The sequence below is a fragment of the Canis lupus genome, chromosome 12 (genome assembly GCF_048164855.1).
Source record: "Canis lupus baileyi chromosome 12, mCanLup2.hap1, whole genome shotgun sequence".
Classification (NCBI taxonomy): Eukaryota; Metazoa; Chordata; class Mammalia; order Carnivora; family Canidae; genus Canis; species Canis lupus.
Window position 1 is genome coordinate 65,460,551 of NC_132849.1, and position 19,858 is coordinate 65,480,408.

Below are 19,858 nucleotides of genomic sequence, written 5' to 3' on the forward strand. Positions count from 1 at the left end.
GCGCTGGCCCCAGAGCACAGGGCGCCGAGACACAGCCCAGGATTCGGCCTCCCCCGGTACAGGCAGAGGCCCGGAGGGCCCAGGACAGCAAGGACGCTCCTGCCAAGAGCTCAGCAGACCAGCAGCCCCACCCCAGAGCCTCCAGGCCCTGCAGATGGATTTCTCCGGAGTTACTGCAGGGCTGAATACCGGTTTTCAGACCTGGCCACTGCCACTGGGGTCGTTCCTCCTTGGGCTTCACGGGGTAAACAACCTCCACTGAGCGCTTCACCAGGCAGGGGGAGAGGAGCTCCCCCAAGGGCTAACACCTGAAAATCAGCACAACAGGCCCCTCCCCCAGAAGACCAGCTAGACGTACAACTTCCAGGGGAAGTCAAGGGACTTAAAGTATACAGAATCAGAAGATACTCCCCCACGTTTTTTTTTATTTCTGATTGCTTCCCCCACCCTTTTTCTCCCCTTTTCTTTCTATAATTTCTCCTTTTATTCTTTTTAGCTTTTTTTCTTCCTTTTTACTTTTTTCTTTTTCTCTTCTCTTTCCTTCTTTCTCTCCTCTCTTTTTTTCTTAAGCCCAACAACTTGTTTTTGGCCACTGTGCACCGAGCAAAATGACTAGAAGGAAATGCTCACCTCAAAAGAAAGAAACAGTCCTCTCTCCCACAGAGTTACAAATCAGGATTACAATTCAATGTCAGAAAACCAATTCAGAAGCACTATTATACAGCTACTGGTGGCTCTAGAAAAAAGCATAAAGGACTCAAGAGACTTCAGGACTGCAGAATTTTGATCCAATCAGGCCGAAATTAAAAATCAATTGAATGAGATGCAATCCAAACTAGAAGTCCTAATGACGAGGGATAAGGAGGTGGAAGAACGAGTGAGTGACATAGAAGACAAGTTGATGGCAAAGAGAGAAACTGAGGAAAAAAGAGACAGACAATTAAAAGACCATGAAGATAGATTAAGGGAAATAAACGACAGCCTGAGGAAGAAAAACCTATGTGTAAATGAGTTTCCTGAGGGCGCTGAAAGGGACAGCGGGCCGGAATGTGTATTTGAACAAATCATACCTGAAAACTTTCCTAATCTTGGAAGGGAAACAGGCATTCAGATCCAGGAAATAGAGAGATCCCGCCCCTAAAATCAATAAAAACCATCCAACACCTCGACATTTAATAGTGAAGCTTGCAAAATCCAAGGATAAAGAGAAGATCCTTAAAGCAGCAAGAGACAAGAAAATCCTGAACTTTATGGGGAGGAGCATTAGGGTATCAGGAGATGTCTCCAAAGCGACCTGGCAGGGCAGAAAGGGCTGGCAGGATATATTCAGGGTCCTCCATGAGAAGAACATGCAACCAATAATACTTTATCCAGCAAGGCTCTCATTCAAAATGGAAGGAGAGATAAAGAGCTTCCAAAAGGGCAGGAACTGAAAGAATATGTGACCTCCAAACCAGCTCTGCAAGAAATTTTAAGGGGGACTCTTAAAATTCCCCTTTAAGAAGCTCAGTGGAACAATCCACAAAAACAAGAGCTGAAAAGATATCATGATGACACTAAACTCATATCTGTCGATAGTAACTCGAAACGTGAATGGGCTTAATGACCCCTTCAAAGGCGCAGGGTTTCAGACTGGATAAAAAAGTAGGACCCAACTATTTGCTGTCTACAAGAGACTCATATTAGACAGAAGGACACCTACAATCTGAAAATAATGTGTTGGAGAACCATTTACCATTCAAATGGTCCTCAAAAGAGAGCAGGGTTAGCCATCCTTATATCAGGTAAACTAAAATTTACCCCGAAGACTGTAGTGAGAGATCAAGATGGACACTAAATCATACTTAAGGATCTATCCAACAAGAGGACCTACCAATCCTCAATATATACGCCCCGATGTGAGACTGCCAAATATTTAAACCAAATAATAATGAAAGTGAAGAAATATTTAGATAATTATTATCTTATACTTGGTGACTTCAATCTAGGTCTTTCTACCCTCAATACGTCTTCTAAGCACAACATCTCCAAAGAAACGAGATCTTTAAATGATACACTGGAGCAAATAGATTTCACAGATATCTACAGAACTTTACATCCAAACTGAATTGAATAAACATTCTTCTCAAGTGCACATGGAACTTTCTCCAGAATAGACCACATCCTGGGTCACAAATCGCATCTGAACCGATACCAAAAGATTCAGATCGTCCCCTGCATATTCTCAGACCATAATGCCTTAAAATTAGAACTAAATCACAACAAGAAGTTTGGAAGGACTTCACACACTGGAGGTTAAGGACCATCCTGCTTAAAGATGAAAGGGTCAACCAGGAAATTGAGGAAGAATTAAAAAGATTCATGGAAACTAATGAGAATGAAGACACAAACGTTCAAAATCTTTGGCATGCAGCAAAAGCAGTCCTAAGGAGGAAATACATCACAAAACAAGCATCCATTCAAAAACTGGAAAGAACTCAAATACAAAATCTCACCTTACTCATAAAGGAGCTAGAGAAAAAAACAGCAGCTAGATCCTACACCCAACAGAATAAGAGAGTTAATGAAAATTTGAGCAGACCTCAAGGAAATCGAGACCAGAAGAAATGTGGAACAGATCAACAAAACCAGGAGTTGGTACTTTGAAAGAATTAATAACATACATAAACCATTAGCCAGTCTTATTAAAAAGAATAGAGAGAAGACTCAAATTAATAAAATCATGAATGAGAAAGGAGAGATAACTACCACCACCAAGGAAATACAATCGATTTTAAAAACATATTATGAACAGCCATACGCCAATAAATTAGGCAATCTAGAAGAAATGGACGCATTCCTGGAAAGCCCCAAACAACAAAAACTGGAACAGGAAGAAATAGAAAACCTAAACAGGCCAATACCCAGGAAGGAAATTGAAGCAGTCATCAAAAACCTCCCAAGACACAAAAGTCCAGGGCCAGATGGCTTCCCAGGGGTATTCTATCAAATGTTTAAAGAAGAAACCATACCTATCCTACTAAAGCTGTTTGGAAAGATAGAAAGAGATGGAGTCCTTCCAAATTCGTTCTATGAAGCCAGCATCACCTTAATCCCAAAACCAGACAAAGACCCCACCAAAAAGGAGAATTACAGACCAATAGCCCTGATGAACATGGATGCAAAAATTCTCGACAAGATCCTAGCCAATAGGATCCAACAATAAATTAAGAAAATTATTCACCATGACCTAGTAGGATTTATCCCCGGGACACAAGACTGGCTCAACACTCGTAAAACAATCAATGTGATTCATCATATCAGAAAGAGAAAAACCAAGAACCATATGATCATCTCATTAGATGCAGAGAAAGCATGTGACAAAATAGAGCATTCATTCCTGATCAAAACACTTCAGAGCGTAGGGTAGAGGGAACAATCCTCGACATCTTAAAAGCCATCTAGGAAAAGCCCACTACAAATATCATTCTCAATGGGGCAGCACTGGGAGCCTTTCCCCTAAGATCAGGAACAAGACAGGGATGTCCACTCTCACCACTGCTATTCAACGTAGTATTGGAAGTCGTAGCCTCAGCAATCAGACAACAAAAGGACATTAAAGGCATTCAAATTGGCAAAGAAGTCAAACTCTCCCTCTTCGCCGATGACATGATACTCTACCTAGAAAACCCGAAGCCCTCCCCCGCAAGATTGCTATAACTCATAGCAATTTGGTAGCGTTGCAGGATACAAAAATCACTGCCCAGAAATCAATGGCATTTCTATACACTAACAATGAGACTGAAGAAAGAGAAATTAAGGAGTCAATCTCATTTACAATTGCACCCAAACCATAAGATACCTAGGAATATACCTAACCAAGGAGGTAAATGATCTATACCCTAAAAACTATAGAAAACTTCTGAAAGAAATTGAGGAAGACACAAAGAGATGGAAAAATATTCCATGCTCATGGATTGGCAGAATTAATATTGTGAAAATATCAATGTTACCCAGGCAATTTACACGTTTAATGCAATCTCTATCAAAATACCATGGACTTTCTTCAGAGAGTTAGAACAAATTATTTTAAGATTTCTGTGGAATCAGAAAGGACCCCGAATATTCAGTGGGATTTTATTTTATTTTTTTAAGATTTATTTATTTATGATAGACATAGAGAGAGAGAGGCAGAGACACAGGAGGAGGGAGAAGCAGGCTCCATGCAGGAGCCTGATGTGGGACTCGATCCCAGGTCTCCAGGATCATGCCCTGGGCTGCAGGCAGCACTAAACTGTTGCGCCACTGGGGCTGCCCAGTCAGTGGGTTTTTAAAAAAGAAAACCATATCTGGGGGCATCACAATGCCAGATTTCAGGATGTACTACAAAGCTGTGGTCATCAAGACAGTGTGGTACTGGCACAAAAACACACATAGATCAATGGAACAGAATAGAGAACCCAGAAGTGGACCTTGAACTTTATGGTTAACTAATATTCGATAAAGGAGGAAAGACTATCCGTTGGAAGAAAGTCTCTTCAATAGATGGTGCTTGGAAAATTGGACTTCCACCTTCAGAAGAATGAAACTAGACCACTCTCTTTCACCATAAACAAAGATAAACTCAAAATGGATGAAAGATCTAAATGTGAGACAAGAGTCCATCAAAATCCTAGAGGAGAACACAGGCAACACCCGGTTTGAACTTGGCCACAGCAAGTTTATGCAAGGTACATCCATGAAGGCAAAAGAAACAAAAGCAAAAATGAACTATTGTGACTTCATCAAGATAAGAAACTTTTGCACAGCAAACGATACAGTCACCAAAACTAAAAACAACCTTCAGCATGGGAGAAGATATATGCAAAAGACGTATCAGATAAGGGCTAGTTTCCAAGATCAATAAAGAACTTCTTAAAATCAACACCAAAGAGACAAACAATCCAATCATGAAATGGGCAAAAGACATGAAGAGAAATCTCACAGAGGAAGACATTGACATGGCCAAAATGCACATGAAAAAATGCTCTGCATCACTTGCCATTAGGGAAATACAAATCAAAACCACAATGAGATAGCACCTCACACCAGTGAGAATGGAGAAAATTAACAAGGCAGGAAACCGCAAATGTTGGAGAGGATGCGGAGAAAAGGGAACCCTCTTACACTGTTGGTGGGAATGTGAACTGGTGCAACCACTCTGGAAAACTGTGTGGAGGTTCCTCAAAGAGTTAAAAATAGACCTGCCCTATGACCCAAAAATTGCAGTGTTGGGGATTTATCCCAAATATTCAGATGCAATGAAACGCGGGGACACCTGCACCCCGATGTTTATAGCAGAATGTCCACAATAGCCAAACTGCGGATGGAGCCATGGTGTCCATCGAAAGATGAATGGATAAAGAAGATGTGGTTTATGTATACAATGGAATATTACTCAGCCATTAGAAACGACAAATACCCACCATTTGCTTCAAAGTGGATGGAACTGGAGGGTAGTATGCTGAGTGCAGTAAGTCAATCGGAGAAGGACAAACTGTATGTTCTCATTAATTTGGGGAATATAAATAATAGTGAAAGGGAATATAAGGGAATGGAGAAGAAACGTGTGGGAAATATCAGAAAGGGAGACAGATCATAAAGACTCCTACCTCTGGGAAATGAACTAGGGGTGCTGGAAAGGGAGGAGGGCGGGGGGTGGGGGTGAATGGGTGACGGACACTGAGGGGGACACTTGACGGGATGAGCACTGGGTGTTATTCTGTATGTTGGTCAATTGAACACCAATAAAAAATAAATTTGGGATCCCTGGGTGGCGCAGCGGTTTGGTGCCTGCCTTTGGCCCAGGGCACGATCCTGGAGACCCGGGATCGAGTCCCACATCGGGCTCTCAGTGCATGGAGCCCGCTTCTCCCTCTCCCTCTGTCTGTGCCTCTGCCTCTCTCTCTCTCTCTCTCACTGTGTGCCTATCATAAGTAAATAAAAATAAATAAAAATAAAAAAATTTATTTAAAAAAAAGACCAAACAACTAAATATTTATGCTGCCAACATGGGAGTACCTAAATATACAAACCAATTAACAACAAACGTACAGGAACACACTGATAATAATACAATGATAGGGGATTTTAACACCCACTTATATCATGGACCGATCGTCTATGCAGAAAATCAACAGGGGAACAACAGCCTTGACACACTGGACCACAGGGACTCAACAGATATAGTCTGAACATTTCTTCCTAAAGCAGAATACACATTCCTTTCAAGTGCACATGGGACATTCTCCAGAACAGATCATATCATGGCCCACAAATCAGCCCTCAACAGGTACAACAGGTACAAGAAGGTTGGTATCACATCATATACATTTTTGGACAATGAGGCTATGAAACTCAAAGTCGACAGTAAGAACAAATTTGGACAGACCAAAAATACGTGGAGATTATGAACATCCTACTAGAGAATGAATGGAGCAACCAGGAATTTAAAGAGGAAATTTAAAACAAATGAAATTGAAAACATGTTTCTCCAAACCTCTGGGATGTAGCAAAGGCAGTCCTAAGAGGGAAGTACATAGCAATACAGGCCTACCTCAAGAAACAAGAAGTCTCCAATACACAACCTAACCCTACACCTGAAGGAGCTGGTAAAGGAATAGCAAACAAAGCCTACAGAAGAAGGGAAAAAATAAAGATGAGAGCAGAAATAAACAATACAGAAACAACAAAACAGTAGAATGGAATAGCGAAACTAAGAGCTGGTTCTTCAAAATAATTAATAAAATGGATCAAGCCCTAGCCAGCCTTATCAACGAGAAAAGAGAAATGACATAAATAAATAAAATCACAAATGAGAGAAGAGAGATCTCAATCAACACCAGAAAAATAAGACAATTATAAGGGAATACTATGCAAGATTATACGCTAACAAACTGGGAGAACTGGAAGAAATGGACAAATCCCTAGAAATGTGTAAACGAGCAAAACTGAAATAGGAAGAAATAGAAAATATGAACAGAACCATAACTAGGAAAGAAATTGAATCAGCAAGGCTACTGGGTGCCTCAGTGGTTGAGCATGTGCTTTGGCTCAGGTCATGATCCCGGGGTCCTGGGGGAGCACGTCCCACATCAGGCTCCCTGCATGGAGCCTCATTTATCCCTGCCTATACCTCTGTCTCTCTGTGTCTCTCATGAATACATAAAGGTGAAGCCACTGTGGAAAACAGTCTGGAGGGTCCTCGAGAAGTTAAAAATAGGGGATCCCTGGGTGGCACAGCCGTTTGGCACCTCCCTTTGGCCCAGGGCGTGATCCTGGAGACCCGGGATCGAATCCAACATCGGACACCCAATACATGTAGCCTGCATCTCCCTCTGCCTGTATCTCTGCCTCTCTATCTGTGACTATCACAAAAAAACTTAAAAAAAAGAAGTTAAAAATAGAGCTACCCTACGATACCAAAATTGCACAGCTAGGTATTTACCCTGAGGATACAAAAGTAGTTTAGTAGATTTGAAGAGGAACACACAGCCTAGTGTTGGTAGCAGCATTATCAACAACAGCGAAACTGTGTATACATCCCAGATGTCCATCGACAGATGAATGGGCAGAGACGATGTGGTAAATATACACACTGCGACATCACTCGGTCATCAGAAGGGATGAAAGGAAGCCATTTACAATGACGTGGGAGAAGTGGAAGGGACCTATGCTAAATAAACTCAGTCAGTCAGAGAAAGACAGATACCAAATACCATACAATTGCATTCACATGTGAATTTTAAGAAACCAAACAAACTGGCAAAGGGGCCAAGGGAGGGATGAGAGATGCAAACCAAGAAACACATTTTAACCACAGTGAATAAACTAATAAATACCAGAGGAAGGAGGGGAGATGGGGAATCAGGGGATGGGGATAGTGGAGGTCACCTCTGACCAGAACCAGGCGTTGGATTCAAGGGTTGAATCACTATGTGTAAACCTGAAACTACATCATACTGTGTTTATAAAGAGGAATTCAAATAAATCTTTAAAATAATAATTGGGAGTATAGAGGAAACATGTGCACACAAGAGATAAAGTCAGAAAGGCAACTGAAAATCCAAACAAAGAGTCTTTAGAGCCACAAATCCCCTCCTTAGCTCAGCTCAGGAGAATCCTGCCATGCCTATTCTCACCCCAGCAGAAGCATGGATTTTGATTCTCTGGGGAGACCACTGACTTGGTGGAGTCAGGCTATCTTTGAACCCAAAACCTAAATAGAGTGCATAAAACTAAACTGCCCAAGATGCTAGGAGTCCCAGTGCAGGCACATGCCAAGACACAAACTCTAACCATACACAGACATAAGCCTAACCCTCCACTCAAGTCTAATGTTAACATAACCCTTCAACAAGAACTATCACTAATCAAAAACCAAACCCAAACCCCAAGACCGAAACACATTCACTGAACCTCCCTGCCAACCCTCACCCTAACTCCTAAACCTATTCTAAACCCTTAACCCTGACCCTTACCTTAAATCTAACCCTAACCCTAACCTCTAACCCTAACCTTATCTTAATGTACTCAAATCCTATTCCTAACCTTAACCTGTACCCTAACCCTAACCCTCTAATACTAATCCTATCTCATATCCCAAAGTGTACCCTAAACCTATCCTAAAAGAAATCCCTAACCCACTGCCTAACCCTCTCTTACCCTTTTCCAAAACCATGCCCTGACCCTGACCTAACCCTAACCATAACCCCTAATCAAACACTAACCCTAACCCTAGCCCTAACCCCTATCCTAAAACTAACCCTCGCCCTAACCCTAAACCTAGCCCTAACTTTAACTCTAAACCCTAAACCTAACCCCTAACCCTAACTCACACCCTAACCCCTAACCCCAACTGCAAACCTAGCCTAAACCTAACTCTAACCATAACCCAAACCCCAACTCGTAACCTCCTGCCCTAATCCCTAAAGTCTAAACCCTAACCCTAAGTCTAACTCCTGTCCCTAATCCAAACCCCGATCCTAACTCCTAACAACTGAACCTTACCCTTATCCCTCACCCTAACCTTTAATCCATAACCATAAGCATAATCACTAACCCCTAACATCTAACCTAAGACTAACCACCAACTGCCTCCCCTCCCGTCTTACCATTCATTCTACCCATTCACTTACCCAGGGTTCTGAGGAGTCCCTTCTGACATGGACATGGCCCCCAACGGCGCCTCCAGAGTCCTCCAGGGGGTCCTGAGGAAGCCGGGCTCCTGTGAGTGGGGACGTGGCCCCACGTGTTCCTGAGTCATAGTCAGCGGGTCCTGAGGACCCGGGTCTCCTGTCAACCTGGATTATGCCTCACATACTCTGGAAGCCTCACAGCAGGTTCTCAGGATGCTGGAGGCTCTTGTCAGCCTGGACACGGACCCACGTCCCCCAGAAAACTCACAGTGGGTCCTGAGGAGGCTGTGGGTTCCTGTCAGCCTAGACGCAGCCTCATGTGTCCCGAAGCCAAAGTGCAGGTCCTGAGGAGGACATGGCCCCACATTTTCCTCAGCCTCACCATAAGACTTGAGGAGCTTGGGAGCTCCTGTCAGCACGGACGTGGCCCCAAATCATCCCGATCCTTCACAGTGTGTCCTGAGGAGGCTGGAGACTCCTGTCAGTGTGGATTCAGCATCCACATCTTCCTTAGGCCTCACCACAGGCTCTGACAAGGCTGGGGTCTTCTTTCTGCATGGACGCATCCCCATATTTCCTGAAGACTACACCGGGTGTCCTGAGGACATCAGCGTCTGTTGTGTGGACGTGGCCCCACGTCCTCCCAAAGCGACACCGCAGGTTCTGAATGGCTGGGGCTCCTGTCACTTTAGATGCTGCCCCCAGCTTCCAGAAGCCTCAACTTATGTCCTGAGGAGCCAGTTAGCTCCTGCCAGAGTGGACACAGCGCCACATCTTCCAGAAGCCTCCAGGCATGTCCTCAGGTGGCCCAGGGGCTCCTGTCAGCGTGGATGCAGGCCCACATCTTACTGAAGCCTCCCTGCGGGTCCTGAGGCAGCCCAGGGGCTCCTGTCAGGGTGGGTGCGGGCCCACAATTTCCTGAAGCCTCCCCGCAGGGCCGGAAGCGGCCCAGGGTCTCTTGTCAGGGTGGATGTTGTCTCACATCTTCCTGAAGCCTCACCGTGTGTCCTGAAGAGACTGAGGCTCCTGTCATCATGAACGCTGCCCAATATCCCCCTGAAGACTCTGCGTAGTTTCTGAGGAGGCTGTGGCTCATCCACGTGGATGTGTCCCCACGTCTTCCTCAGGCCTCCCCAGCACAGGCTGGCTCCTGTTAGTGCAGGCAAAGGAGGCCTACTGTGCAGGCGTGCCCCCTGGGCGGTGCCTGGGCTCGGGCACCCACTGCGGGATGCTCAGTCGCTACAGGAGGCTGTGCAGGAGGCAGCGTGCCCGTCTCTGGGCCAACCTCTGCCTCCTTCCAGGCTCTAGCTGTGGCCTGTTATCTTCAGAAACATCTGCCTGAAAAAGAGCCCAACACCCGGCTTCCCCAAAAATACTTAAGGAGAAAGAATTGGAGCCCAAAGGACGCGAAATGAAATGTGGACCAGACTTTTACCACGTCCTGTAAAACTCACTCAACCCTCTTCCACTGTGGGCGGGACCGTGGGCTGCTGCAGGCACCCTGGAAATAGTGTGGAGGCTCCTCAGGAAGTTGCAAATAGAGCCGCCCTGCGACCAGCAGGTGTACGGCCTGGAGCTCACTCCGAAGATACAGATGCAGTGAGACGTGGGACAACTGCACCCCAATGTCCACAGCAGCGGGGTCCACATTGCCACACTGTGGGAGGAGCCTCGGTGCCCTGTGGCAGATGAGGGATAAAGAGGATGGGAGATAGATGATGGTCATAGAAAGAGGAATGGTACTCAGCTATCAAAGAGAAGGAAATCTTGCCATTTGCAATGTCATGCATAGAACTAGAGGGATCATCCTAAGTGAAATAGGTCATTCGGAAAACAGAATGACCCTGTGGTGTCATTCATAGGTGGAATTAAAGAAGCAAAGCAGAACATCTGTGAAGGGAAGGAAAAACAAATAGATGAACACAGATGCAGGAAATACAGACTCTTAATTATAGGAAACAAACTGAGTGTTGCTGCAGGGGAGGGGACGGGGAAGGGGATAACAGGGGACCAGCATGAAGGAGGGCACGTGATGTCACGACCACTGCGGTTATATCCAACTGGTGAATCCCTGAATTCTTCCTCTGAAAGTATAATACACTATATGTTAATTAATTTGGTTTAGATTAAATTAATTTTAAAAAATCAGTTGTATCAGAGCACGTTTCCTTCTGGACACTCTGTTCTGCTCCTTCAGCTTATGCTGGGACCAACCCTCGTGGGTCTGGTTTGCTTAAGTAGGCGTCAGGCCTCATCCATGGACCAGCCCAAGGTTAGAACTCACGACCCTGTGATCAGGACCGGAGGTGAGGTCAGGAGCCAAATGCTTAACTTACAGAGCCAGGTGGGATCCCGAGGACAACACTGCTTTATCCTGTGTCTCTGTGACATCGTTTGAAATAGGAAAGTGCTGCGTCACGCTCTGTCCTGCTTCTCCAATACTGATTTGCTGTCCGGGGTCATTTGTGGGGGCGGATGGATGTCACAGGGTTTTTTTTTTTCCTATTTATAGGATCTGCCACCATGATTTGACAGGAATGACATTGAAATTGAGGGTGGCTTCAGGAACTGCGGACATTTTCACAAGATGAGGCTCCCAACCCACGAGCCCAGGACGGCCTCCCAGAGCCTGGAATGGCTCAGTGCACAAGTCTTGTGCTCCTTTGGTTCAGTCTCATTATTTATTCTCTGTGATGCTCCTGAGAAGGGAGTCATGTCCGTCATTTCCTTCCTGAGTGCTCATTGTCAGGACACAGCAAGCCCAACAGTAGAATAAATACTGAGCCCAGGCCAAGGGCAGGAAGGCCCTATTAGAACAGCTCCCAATGCCCTTGAAGGCCCCATATCAAAATGTAAACAGAACTTTAGTAATTGATCCACCCTTCGGGAATTCCCCGAGACCAGCTCTTAAAACTAAGCTAAAACCCACCTGGGGGTCCAAGTCCCTGCTCCACTGTGTCGGGTATACTTGGACACAAGCTCGAGCTTGTAAATAAACCCTCGTGTGTTTGCATCAGTGTTGGCTTCTGATGGTTTCTCGGATTCGCAATCTTGGGCTCAACAGTCTGAGATAAAAAACAAAAACAAAAACAAAAGAAGCTCGGACACAAGTCGAGTGAATGCAGGGTTCTGAGAAAAGAGGCGGAGACCCGGGGGCTTGGGGGCTCTTCTGTGGAGGCCCCAGCAGACTGGGGGGCGGGATGCTCAGCCCCAGAGCCAGAGGACCCAGCGTCCCCACCCGCATCCCACCCATCAGGGCCGGGTCTCAGGGAGCAGCACAGCACTGCCCGCTGGAGCCCAGAGACGCTGATGCCCACCACGCCTCTGCCCCCGCAGGTGCAACTCCCAGGGAGATGTGCACCTGACATTCAACACCACGGCCCATCCGCACACCCACACAGACCATTCGCTGCCACTAAGTTGTCGGACCACAGAGGCTGCAGAGCTTCAGCTCTGCCTGGAAAGTAGGGTCTAGATTCCTTTGTACTTTGTGCTCTATTTTCAATCATTTTCTTTGACTTTTTTTATTAATTGCCTTATTTTAATTTTTATGTATGTACCTTAGATATTTCTAATTTTTACTTTCATGGTACTTCATTGTGTTTTTTTTAAATTTTTTTCAATTTATTTATGATAGTCACAAACAGAGAGAAAAAGAGAGAGAGAGAGAGAGAGAGAAGCAGAGACACAGGCAGAGGGAGAAGCAGGCTCCATGCACTGGGAGCCCGACGTGGGATTCGATCCAGAGTCTACAGGATCATGCCCTGGGCCAAAGGCAGGCGATAAACCACTGCGCGACCCACGGACCACCTTAATTGTTTCTATTTTGGGATTTAGAATCTTTTAACAAGCAGGCCAAAATAATCTATTGGTTTTTTTGTGGGGGGGAGGGAAGTTGTTATTGTTTTTCTTGTTTTTTCTTTTTCTTCCTTCTTTCTTTTCTGGAAGAAATAATGAGATGGAGAAATTCACCTCCATAAAATAACATGAGGTTCTACTCACAGCCAGGAAGTTCATCAATACACATATATGATGTCTAACTACAGTTTAAAACAATGATTATAAAGATAGCATCTGGGCTAGAAAAAGAGCACAGAAGAAAACTAGAGAATTCCTTACTGTAGAAGTAAAACAACTAAAATCTAGTCAGGCCAATGTTACAAATGCTATAACTGAGATGCAGTCCCAAGTGGAAGCCTTAAAAACAAGAAAGGTTCTGGACCACAGACACAGAAGTAGGGAAGTCAGTCACTTATTAAAACAGTAACATTCATACCATAGGAGACTCAGAAGATGAAGAGAGAGAAAAGGTGGGCCTTGCTCAGACATTAGAAACGACAAATAACCACCATTTGCTTCAACGTGGATGTAACTGGAAGGTATTATGCTGAGTGAAGTAAGTCAATCAGAGAAGGACAAACATTGTATGTTCTCATTCATTTGGGGAATATAGATAATAGTGAAAGGGAATATAAGGGAATGGAGAAGAAATGTGTGGGAAATATCAGAAAGGGAGACAGAATGTAAAGACTCCTAACTCTGGGAAACAAACTAAGGGTGATGGAAGGGGAGGAGGGCGGGCGGTGGGGGTAAATGTGTGATGGGCACTGAGGGGGGCACTTGACGGGATGAGCACTGGGTGTTTTTCTGTAGGTTGGCAAATTGAACACCAATTCAAGAATAAAATTATTATAAAAAACAAGAAAAAAAGAAAGATAGAAAGAAAGAAAGAAAGAAAGAAAGAAAGAAAGAAAGAAAGAAAGAAAGAGTGGCACCTGTGTGGCTCAGTTAGTTAAGCTTCTGCATTAAACTCAGATCATGATCCAGGTCACAAGGCAGGCTCCCTGTTCAGAAAGGAACATGCTTTTCCCTCTCCCTCTGCCCCTCTCACTCATGCTTTTTCTCTCATCTCTCTCTCAAATAAATAAAAAACATCTTTGCAGAAGAAACAAACCCACAAGGAAGAGAAATCTCCCATGTAGAAGAATTTTAAACAATTTGTGCAGACATTGCACCGTCAAGTTCATGAGCATAGCTTCCCACTCTTAAGTGTGGAATACACATAGTAACTTCCTTCTACAAAATATAATATGAAAAAGTTAAAATAATATTGATAATATAATAATAATAAAAATAATAATTAATAATAATAATAAAGAATCAGTTTACTGTGGAGAAAGCTGACAAACACTACCACAGCAAGGTGACGAGATCGATACCAAGACTGCTAAATCATGTTAGTATCTATCCCTTATATGATATAATAAAAATGGCAGTATATCTCTGTATATAATTCACAAAACAGTTCAATTATGAGATAAATGACAGACATGTCCCAACTGAGGGAAAGTTTACAAAATACTCTACTTCTCAAAGTGTTCCAGTGCAACAACAACAAGGAAAGGCTGAAAGACTGTCACAATCTAGAGGAGCCTAAGAAAACAGGAGGACAAATGGAATGTGATATGAGGGATGGTAACTTGGCAAAAACTAAGGAAATCTGAATAAACTATGGTCTTTGGTTAATGCGACTATTTTAAATTTGATTCCTTAGCTAATATTTGTACCGTAGTAATATAAGATATCAATAATTGGAGAAATTGAGAGCAAGTGCATGTGAATGCACTGTAGTATCTTCTCAATTTCTCTATAAATCTTTGTTTTTTTCCTAATTAATAAGATTTATTATGAAAATCGACTTAAATGAATCAGGCTCCAAGTGTGAAGACATTTTAAGAATCGTTGAATTAACTTTTGCCTTATTCTTAAAGAGTTCCTTTGATGGAAACAAAGTAAGAATTTTAGATCAGAAGGAAAGAAAGACACTTATGAACACGTATAATGCCTCCTCAACCTGAAAAGCAGGAACAGATAATAAATAGCAAAAATAAGATAAAAATACTTCTAGTATAATAGACACCATATTGCAAGTGCATTTAAAATTATCAATGCATAACATTTATTTCCTTGACATTTGTCTTCAAAAGAGTTCACAGTGTTTCAGTGTCAGTTGAAACAGGGGAAGAATCTCAGGGAAGAATCCTTCACAAAATAATCGGACCATTGGTAATAATGACTCTCAGTTCTTTCCAAATCCATAAAGATGCATTTCCTGAGGAGTGACTGAGCTGTGAAGAAAGAGATGAGAAACCCTCATCCCTCTGAATTACTTGTGTCAGAATATTTTAACCATAGTACTACGGATAGTAAATTATCCTTATTAACAGGAAATATGTCTCAGATTGGAATCTGAGCAATTAGATGGCCAGAGTAAAAACACTTTGACTCGCTCTTCATCTTTTAAAGATAAAGGAGAGCTTTTCTATATACAAACTCAGTTGTCTAGATAGCCTTAGGGAATAAGAGTCTGCAGCATGGAATCCCGCTGCACAGCTGGGACGCCCACGAGCCAGGTCTTCCTGATCCCAAATCCCTGGGCCTGTCCCCCAGCACACGCTGCCAAGCTGAGGTCATTTGCTCTCTTAGGAGCTCCGGGGAAGGGGGAAAGAGCTAGATAGGATGGGATGGAATGCAAAGAGGCCGAGAAAATGAAGGCCTTTCTACTTTAAGTTCAGTGTTCGTACAAGTCCAGCCATCCCAGGCCCCTGTGAAGAAGAGCTGAAATTTACATTATTTCAGTTACAGGAAAAAAACAAAGTTTACAGCTTAATGTCTTTGAAAGCCCCACAACAGAATGAAACCGAGCCCATGCCAAGGGTTGGAAGTGCCTATTAGAATGAGAGCAGAGCTTAATACCCTTGAAGGCCCCATATCAAAATGTAAACAGAACTTGAGGAATTGCTCCAGCCCTTTTGGAGGACCCCGAGACAAGTCCTTAAAACTAAGTTAAAACCCACCTCGGGGTCCAAGTCCCTGCTCCGCTGTGTTGGGTGTACTTGGTCGCAAGCTCGAGTTTGGAAATCAACCCTTGTGTGTTTGCATTGGTGTCAGCTCCTTAGTGGTTTCTCGGATTCGCAATCTTCGCACAACACCCCATGTCCCCTCCCACCTTGACTGAAACCCTATCCCCTCCCACCCAGGGTGAAACTCAGTCACCTCCCTGCCTACAACAGCTGGGCACAGGCCGTCACACAGGTCCCACGGGCACGGTGGGCACTCCCGCCTTCCCTGGCCTCCCAGAGGAAGGAAAGAGGTTTCGGCCGGACACACTACCATGGTGGCCCCAGGGCTCCCTGCCCAGCACGGCACCTTGTGACAGGTCGGGTCTCTGTTCCTGACGCCTGCTCCTCCTCCCCGGTTTTCCCACAGGAAATGAAGCAGGATGCCCTGGTCTCCTCCAGGGACATCACGCAGGTAGACCTGGACGTCATCAGGAAGTTCAGCAACCACATCATGTTTTAGGACTGCTAGGCGGACGGGTGAGGCTGCTGGGCCAGGGGGCTTCCGGGCCTCGGAGGCTTTTGGGTAAGGTAAATGGGGCCTCTGAGGCCAGGGGGAGCAATAGCAGCCAACAACACATGGCTCCATGGTAGGGTGATGGGGATGACCACACCACCCCCCCGGGGCCTCAGGGATGAGGAAGCCACAAGGATGGGGCCTCCAGAGGTTCCCATGGGAGCTGAACACCAAAGGGGAGAGGGACGGACCCCTGAGAAGCAGGGGATGGGGTGGCAGACATGGGGGGTAGGAACCGGACCTGGGGGCCGTGCGGCATGTCCGCGGCTGGAGCAGGACACACATTGATCCCATGAGGGTCAGACGGTTCAGAGTGACACCCACTCTCAGTGTTTTATATATTTCTAAATTCTGTGCATTTAATTTGAGACAATTTGCAATTTGAAAACATACATATTATGATGACCCCCAGATAATGCCCCTGGTACAGCCAGGGCCTTGCACTCACCACATGGGTCCACAGGGGCAGGTGTTACAACAAACCCCAGAATGGGGTCACCTTTATTTGTAGACGTCTCTGTGTACATCTTAGAGAAAGAGGATGCCCTTTGTCTGCCGGCCCCCCACGCCATCCCCCCATTCCCCAGACCCACACCATCCCCCTACCTCATCATTCCCCATGGCATCGCCCCTACCCCATCCCCCTCAAACACACACAGCCTCACACAATACCCAACCACAGTATACCCCAACATCCCCCCTACACCATTCCCCACATTCCACTACCATCATACCCATGCCCCCACACCATCCACCACCACACCATCGGCCCCGAGCAAGGACCCAATCTAGCTACCCCCTGTGGGACATGATCAGCCTCCCCGGGGTTCTCTGGATACCCTGCTCCCATCAGAATCCCGGGTGTCCCATAGAGTACCCAGGGGTTGCAGGGAGGAGGGACGGCAGGGAGCCCCTGACAGTGTGTGAGCAGGTGAGTGAATCAGAGGAACCACTGTGCCCTGCCTCCACCCACTGTCACTCCTAGAGGGCAGGACACCCTGCACAGGACACCAGGCCCTAAACCAGAGGTACCTGGGCTGATTGGGCCCAGGCTCTGTGGGGGCTGGGTTGACTTGAGCCCCCACCAGTCTCAACACAAAGACTAATGGAATCAGGTCCCCATGGCCCTGGCCAGCCCTGGATTCTGGCCCCAGGCTGAGCAAGCCCTCTCACAGCTGGATGTGGCCTGCAGGGCCCTGGGCGTGCCCCACAGATCCAGGTCGCTGATCTAGGGAAGCCCTGGGGATCCTGGGACACCCCAGTGTGGGGAGAGGAGGGGCAAGCTGGTGGGTCCCACCCACACCCACACCAGGAGGCAGGCTCCTCCAAGTGCTGGGGCCCAAAGAGGCTCCAAGGCCGGGATCCAGCTGCCCTTCAGGGACCCGGCACAGGAGCCCATGAGTTGCAGGTTCAGGTCAGCTCTGATGTCCTCAGTACCATCACTCAGGCTGAAACCTCAGGACACACGCCCCCACCCGGAGTCCACACATGCTCCCAGCTGGGGGACTCCAGCACCTGCCCCCCCACCCTGTGTGATTCTTGCCCTCCCCTTAAAGGACAGAAAGGTCTCCCTCCCCAGGGGAAGACACACAACCACGGCTCTGAGCCCGCTGCTGTAGAAAGTCAATAAAGTGTTGTGGTGCGAAAATGCACAGCCAGCCCGTTTCTGTGTCTCCCAGAACTCTGTGCACGGAGCGTGTAGAGACCCCCAGAGAGAGGAGGGGGCACCACCTTGGCCCCAACAAGCCCGTGCAGGGGCGCCACCAGGCACACACAGCTGAAGTCCCCACGTGCCTTCTAGGAGTGGCCAGACCCACTGCCGGACATGGGAATGTGGCCGAGCTGGAACTTCAAGCTCAGCTGACCCTCCAGCTGAAAGTCACTGCACAAGCGAGCCCCGGCACTGCCAGGAGAGCCCAGCTAACTGCCCAGAGACAGGACCAGAAATGATTTTGTGCCAACCATTTCGGGGTTTTTTGGTGACCCATCCAGAGGATCCGATTGCTGCACAGGAGCTGCATGTGATAGAGACACACACACCTCAAAACCAACAAAAGTCGGAATCCCCCCAATGTTGTCAGACAGTAGCCAGATGGTTACATACACAATGCTGTGGTCCCCAATAGGATACATGGAAAACGCTATAAACCACGACTGTAGAGGTGCTGGAGCTGTGCCTGCTGTGTTCCAACAAGGAGGGCAGAGGAGCAGGAAGCATCATCCTGAGGGGGGGCCACTCCTAGGAAAGGAAACCAGGTCCCTGTGAAGGCTACGGAGGGTGAAATCCATCCTCCTCTCTTTCTGCTTCTGGTTTTCATCCTAAATACATTTTCCTCAATTATATTAGCAGAATTTACTTTATGTTTTTAAATTTCTTTTTATTGCCATCCAATTTGTATGAATTATTTCTTCAGCAAGGGTGTCATTCAGGAGAGATAAAGATTTTCCCAGACAGGCAACATATAAAGGAGTTCATGACCACTTAACCAGTCCAGTAAGGAATTTTAAGAGGGACTCTTCTAGTGGGGGAAAAAAGAGACCAAAAGCAACAAATACTAGAAAGTACCAGAGAACGTCACCAGAAACACCAACTCTTCCGGTAACACAGAGGCACAAAGTTCATATCTTTGAATAGTCACTCTGAATGATGATGGACTAAATGCTCCAATAAAAAGATATAGGGTGGGATCCCTGGGTGGCACAGGGGTTTGGCGCCTGCCATTGGCCCAGGGCGTGATCCTGGAGACCCTGGATTGAGTCCCACATCGGGCTCCTGGTGCATGGAGCCTGCTTCTCCTTCTGCCTGTGTCTCTGCCTCTCTGTCTCCCTCTAAGTGACTATCATGAATAAATAAATAAATAAATCTTTAAAAAAAAGATATAGGGTATGGAGTAGTTAAGAATCAGGATCCGGGATGCCTGGGTGGCTCAGGGGTTGAGCCTCTGCCTTTAACTCAGGGTGTGATCCTGGAGTCTGGGATTGAGTCCCATATTGGGCTCCTGGTGGGGAGCCTGCTTCTTTCTCTGCATAATTTTCTGCCTCTCTCTCTCTCTCTGTCTCTCTGATAAATAAAATTATTATTAAAAAAACAACATCCATCTGTACGCTGACTACAAGATGCTCACCTTAAACCTATAGACACCAACAGATTGAAAGTCAGGGGATGGAAAATCATCTATCACGCTAATGGATATCAAAAGAAAGGTGGAGGACCCATACTTATATCAGACAAACGAGATTTGAAACCAAACCCTGGGGGACACGTGTTGGCTCAGTGTTTGAGCATC

General features: G+C 45.8%; 1 long non-coding RNA gene across 4 annotated transcripts in view; it reads right to left on the minus strand.

The window, feature by feature from the left end:
• Window positions 1-19,858, minus strand: part of LOC140601850 (uncharacterized) — a 64,225-nt gene that overhangs the window by 17,178 nt on the left and 27,189 nt on the right. For 3 of the 4 annotated variants that reach the window (XR_012004974.1, XR_012004971.1, XR_012004973.1), the window contains exons 2-3: window positions 12,085-12,220; window positions 9,156-10,834 (exon numbers count right to left, since the gene is read on the minus strand). This is a non-coding gene — a long non-coding RNA (uncharacterized lncRNA). The remainder of the gene's footprint in view (window positions 1-9,155; window positions 10,835-12,084; window positions 12,221-19,858) is intronic. The other variant, XR_012004972.1, reaches the window with a different exon arrangement.